A 6,368-nucleotide genomic window follows, 5' to 3' on the forward strand; every position below is an offset into this window, starting at 1 on the left:
ATATTAAAAGCATTCTACTTATGACTGCGGTTTGGGCATAAAGGATGCAACCCAGAAACAGCCACATGGAAGACACATAGGGCCAAGTCTGGGTGGAGAAGGACACACGACACGGCTGCCCTCTCCTCGTGGAACCTCATGGAATCCAGGTGTGCCACAGCAGTGTGTTTACCAACCAGGAAGTGTCACACGACACTGGAGTCCAGAGATTTTTATTGGGATTTTTATTATATAGGCATGACAGATTAAATCATCAGCCATACCACTGAACTCGGTATCCACCTTACTTTCCCTCCTTGGAGGCTGAGTGGCTTAAGTTCCAACCCTCTGACCCCCTGTTCAGTCTGAGCAGCGCTGTCCCAACTCTAGGGAGGCTCCTCTGTATGAATCAGCCCAGTAGCATAATAAAGACTCTCAGGAATTCCAAAGGTTTGTTGTTTTTTTTAAAAAAAATATTGTTATAGTTACTTATTTGAAAGACAGAGTGACAGAGAGGGAGAAGAAGAGAGAGACAAAGATGTAGACAGAAAGAGATCACTCATCTTGCTGGTTCACTCCCCAGATGCCTGCAACAATGGGGAGGCACCAGGCTGCAGCCAGGATCCCAGATTTTCATCCAGGTCTCCCACATGCGTGGTCAGAACTCAAGTTCTTGTGCCATCACCACCATCTCCCAGCATGCGAATCAGCAGGAAGCTGGCCGGGAAGCTGAGCCAGGCCTGAAATGCAGGCAGTCCAATACAGGATGGGGGTGTCTTGACCACTGAGCCAAGCACCCATCTCCAAAGGTTTTTGAAGCCATGTGCCAGGAACCAGGGATAAAATCAGATATTCTTTATTAAACCGCAGCTCGTTGGCATGTTAGTATCCTGCGCTGTTCTGCTATTGAAAGGGTGATTTATCTTTGCTCTGCTTGGTCTTTGCTCAGCTTCCTTGACCATGAAGCCCTCTTCGTTGGATCCTAGTTTTCCTCCAATACAATATCTGTTTGCACTTTTTGAAAACACACATTGGGGAACTGTACTTGAATATTATTATCATTATATTATTATTATTATTATTATTATTATTATTATCATGAGCTCTGTGGGGGCCTCCCCAATCCCTGACAGCAGGATGAGCTGACAGCAAACAACACCACGGGCTCCCTTGTTCAGAAGCTATCAGGATTTTCAAAGCGGCGGCAGGAGAGCGCTAAGCCAGGCCCAGGACCCTTAGGAGCTCAGCTCGCTCGCCCGCGTTTCTCTCTCCTAGCGAGCGGCGTCATCAGCCACCCAGCGTCCCTGGTTTTCCTCTCCTTCGTCCCTCACAGCCGGCGTATCACCAGGCCCTGAATTCTGCCACTCAGACCTCTCTCAGACTTGTCCACACCACCTTATCTGCACCTCCAGCCTACCCGGTCCAGGCTGTCATCACCCTCCCCTGGGAGGCTGCTTCCTCCCTCACCGCCAACTCTGCCCTCGGCCTCTCCAGGGCAGCCTGGACTCTTTCTGGAAATGCAAAGGTGATCCTGATTCCCGCATCCCCTCCGCTTCCGCCCCATGGCCCTGGCTCCCGTGAACAGCTCAGCGACACTCCTCGCTCAGCGGGTAAAGCTTAGACACCTTTCCCACGGGGTCACGGACCGTTCTGCTCCCTTGTCAGGCCCCAGGTCTCACCGGGAGTCTTTCTTCTCTGCGCTCATATATGACAAGATAGGGCCCTCGACCTCACATTTCATTAAAAATCCGAGACAAGGCCGGCGCCACGGCTCACTAGGCTAATCCTCCGCCTGGCGGCGCCGGCACACGGGGTTCTAGTCCTGGTCGGGGCGCCGGATTCTGTCCCCGTGACCCCTCTTCCAGGCCAGCTCTCTGCTGTGGCCAGGGAGTGCAGTGGAGGATGGCCCAAGTGCTTGGGCCCTGCACCCCATGGGAGACCAGGAGGAAGCACCTGGCTCCTGCCTTCGGATAGGTGCGGTGTGCCATTGGAGGGTGAACCAACGGCAAAGGAAGACCTTTCTCTCTGTCTCTCTCTCTCACTGTCCACTCTGCCTGTCCAAAAAAAAAAAAAAAAAAAAAAAAATCCAAGACAAGTTGCACGTCCAGGCCGCTGAGGGAGCGGGAGCCTCTGTACGGCCCTGGCGCAGCGCCGGGCAGCCGCGCACCGGGACCCCCTCTCCTGGGTGGAACAGGACCCTGCGGCCGAAAACAGGGCCTCTGGAACCCGCCTGCCCAGAGGCTTCATGCTTTTTCACCCCAGTTTCCTCACCTGTAAAAATGCGAATGGCAACGTGCCCGCCTGAAATTCAGGGGTAAAGGAGTCGGCGCGTGGAAGACACTGCGCGAGTCCCCTGGCCAGCAGCGGGCACTGGGCACCCCACCCCACAGCCTGCCCCGTTTCTGGGGCGCCCCGCGGCTGCCCCCAGCTGCTCCGCCCACTCTCCTTTCCTGGCTTCACCCACTGCCGGCTTTGGCTTGCCCATGGCTTCCGCTCCCGCCTGGCCGCTGCATACTGCACCCTGCGAGTTTAGCTTCTGCTCCCAGGGACCAGCGACTCCGCCATTTCTTGAAACTTTCCACACGCCCCAAGCCAGGGACTCTGGCCGATCCAGGGTGTCACTACAGCCCTGGGACAACCTGCTACCTTCGGCTGAGGCAGGAGCCAGGAGCCTGCGGGGAGCAGCCTGACTGACAACCACCGCCTGGGGCTGCCGCCCTCCGTGGGCTCAAGGGAAGGCCTGCGCCGGGCCGTGGGGAGAGCCGGCATGCCCAGTGTACATGCACCCACGTGGCCTTGCAGCTCTGTGTTGCCCTTGACGTCCATCAAGGCCTTGCCCCCTACAACTCCTAGTCTTCTTGCCCCGATCTTCTTAAAAATTCATTCTTACACTTTGTACTGAAAAGCCATATAGTACCTTCATTTTGGGTGTTTCTAATCACTGCACATTCCCCCCTTTGAAAATATGAACACTGCCTGTATTTGTGGGTAAAAGAAAATTCTAAAAATAATGTCAGTAATATAAGAAATTTCCAACTTAAATAGCAAAGAAACACATCCAAATAACTGCTGCAATGCAGTTATTTCTGAATTTTTCATGTTGTTAAAATAACTATCTTACTTAGTAAGAGACACTCAAAGGGTAATTATGTAAAAGCCAGGCAATTCCATATACCTCTAAAATCTCATTGAAAATGTGTTGGCATCAGATCCACCGCAAGTTCAGCTGCTGGGACAGGATGTGCATACCCCTCTTTTTCTTTTATATCATATGATAAAGTAAAATTCATGATTTATTAAAATATACAGGGGGGGGGGTTGGCACTGCGGTGAAGGTGCCTGCATCCCATATTGCACTGCTTGGGTTTGAATCATGGCTCTGCATGCAATTCCAGCTTCCTACTAATTATACCGGCAGTGATGGCTCAAACACTTGGCTCTCTGCCACCCACGTGGGAGACCAAGATTGAGGTCCAGGCTCCTCGCTTTAGCCTGGCCCAGCCCTGGCTGTTATGGGAATTTGAGGAGTGAACTAAAAGATTCAAGATTGATTGCATTCTCTGTCTCGGACTTTAAAATAAATAAATTTAAAAATAAAATATATGTAGTTCATGTAAAGAAATCCAGATACGAAAGCAGTAGAAGATGGCCCAAGTCCTTGGGCCCCTGCACCCGTGTGGGAGACCCGGAAGAAGCACCTGGCTCCTGGCTTCATATCTGCGAAGCTCTGGCTGTTGCGGCCAATTGGAGAGTGAACCATTGGATGGAAGACCTCTCTCTCTCTCTCTCTCTCTCTCTCTCTGTCTCTCCTTTCTCTGTGTAACTCTGACTTTCAAATAAATAAATAAATCTTTAAAAAAAAAAAAAGAAATCCAGATATGCTAGAGCCTGCGCTGTAATGCAACGGATGCTGCCTATGATGCTAGCATCACATACGGGCACTGGTTCAAGTGCTGGCTGCTCCACTTCTGATCCAGCTCCTCAATAAAGCACCTGGGAAAGCAGTGGAAAACGGACCAAGTGCTTGGGCCCCTGCACCCACGTGGGAGACCCAGATGAAGCTCCTGGCTCCTGGTGGCCATTTGGGGAGTGAACCAGCAGATGGAGGATCTCTCTCTCTCTCTCTCTCTCTCTCGGTCTCTGTAACTGCCTTTCAAATACATTTAAAAAATATTTGTTTAAAAATCCAGTTATACCATGTAAAATGTAAAATAGAAATTATCTTAAGTAATGTGAAAGACAATTTTAAAAAGCACATTTAGTACACTGTCACATTTCTTTCAAATATCTTTTTCCCTAATATCTTATTATGAAAAATCTCAAAAGTATAGAAAATCTTAGGGATTGTCCATTGATCACACAAATACACATGATTATTTGTCCATTTCCCTGTTGATGAACACTTGGATCATTTCTTGTTCAGGGCTATTATGAATAAAACTGCAGTGAACATTCTAATACAAGTCTCTCTGTAGATCTAGGACTTTATTTCTTGCTCTTACGGGTGCTTTTAATGAAACTGAAGTTTTGAATTTTGATGGAGTCCAGTTTGTCAACTTTTCTCTTACATGATTACTTTATTGGTGTCCTCATAATTTTTTGCCTACCCCAATTCCATGAATATGTTCTCTCATGTGTTTTTTCCAGAAGCATTATAATTTTCTTTTTCACAATTATATGTATGATTTAATCACAGATTAATTTTTGAACATGTTATAAAGTAGAGCATGTTGCAAGGGTCTTCCAAGTAAATATTAAATTGTTCCATTTTTTATAAAATAAAACTCATCCTTTCCTCACTGACTGTATTGGAAACTTCATCATAAGCAAGTAATAACATATGCATGGATCTATTTCTAGACTTATGTCTAGAAATTTAATATAAAATTTCAAATCAGTTTGTCAATTTCTATAAAAATCCTTCTGAGATTTTTGTGGAATTACATTCAGTCTATGCATCTATTTGGGGAGAACTGTCATATCAACATTATCAAGTCTTCCAAGCTCTGAAATAGTTTAACCCTCTACCTAGGTCTTCTTTAATTGATTTTGGCAACGTTCTGTAGTTTTCCATGCAGATCTCTTGCCTAGCAGGGCAGGTGTTTGACCCAGCAGTTAAGACACTGCTTGGAGTATTTGGCCTATGGGTTGAGATGCCACTTGGGACATCGGCATTCCATGTCCCTGTGCCTGGGCCTGAGTCCCTGCTGTGTTACTGATTCCAGCTTCCTGCTAATGTGCACCCCCCAGGGCAGCAGGTGATGGCTCAAAAGTTGGTGCCTACCACCCACGTGGGAAACCTAAATCGAGTTCCCAGCACCAGCTTGGCCCAACCTTGGCCATTGCAGGCATTTGAAGCACAGACTAGCAAATGGAAACTTTCTGCCTGCATTTTCTCTCTCTCTCTGTTTCTCTATTTCTATCCCTCTCTGTTTTTTACTCTTTTTTTCTCTGTTTCTTTCTCTCTCTCTCTCTCTTTCTGTATATGTGTGTCTGTCTCTCAAATAAACAATTTTTAAGTCTAATATATGATTAGTTTAGTTCCTGAGTATTTGATGTTGCTTTGTGTGCATGGTGGTTTCAATATTTTTATTTCCTAATTGATTGTTGCTGATATGTAGAAATGTTATTAGGTTTTCCTATGGATCCAGTATCCAGCCATCTTTGCTAAATTTAATTTGTTCATTCTAGAAATGTATTTGTAGGTACAGCTGGATTTTATAAACATACAGTCATATAATCTGTGAATAGATAATTTTACTTCTTTTTCAGAAGCAGTATATAGGATATTCTTGGCTTGTTCCCAGTTTAAAGGGAAATAGTCAATAGTTCACCATTAAAATGATATTGCTTGCTATTGTGTTGTATGTATGCTGATGAGGTTCATGTTGTGCTACCCCAAAATATGGCATTTAGGCATCTGTAAAAACAGCGCAGCTGGAATTTCATTCTTCCCCTCCCCTCACCCCTTCTTCCTCATTCCAGAGGTGCCCACCCTGTACCCAGAGGAAAGGAATGTCCATATATCTGAAGACACAGTCAAGACTCTGAGCCTGGCCGAGTTCCCCCTCTTAATTCCCATTAGATCACCCTGCTTGCCAATCACATCCTGACAGGGCTGTCCAGTCCCCATTAAACCTAAGCAGAAACACATGCAGCTTCCATGTTTCTCTGGGTCTGCATTCCTGAAGGCTCCAAGTCACATACAGCTCACACTAAGTGACTTCTCTTAAGGTGTTCTCTTGTTAATGTAGCTTATGAACACAGCAATGAGTAAGAAAATATACGATGTTTTTCTCCTACAAGACGTTACCAAATGGCCAAAGTACCCTGCCTAGTTTGTTGGGAATAGCATAAGCTTGTATTAACTTCTTGGATTTTATATTTGT

The sequence above is a fragment of the Oryctolagus cuniculus genome, chromosome 14 (genome assembly GCF_964237555.1).
Source record: "Oryctolagus cuniculus chromosome 14, mOryCun1.1, whole genome shotgun sequence".
Taxonomy (NCBI): domain Eukaryota; kingdom Metazoa; phylum Chordata; class Mammalia; order Lagomorpha; family Leporidae; genus Oryctolagus; species Oryctolagus cuniculus.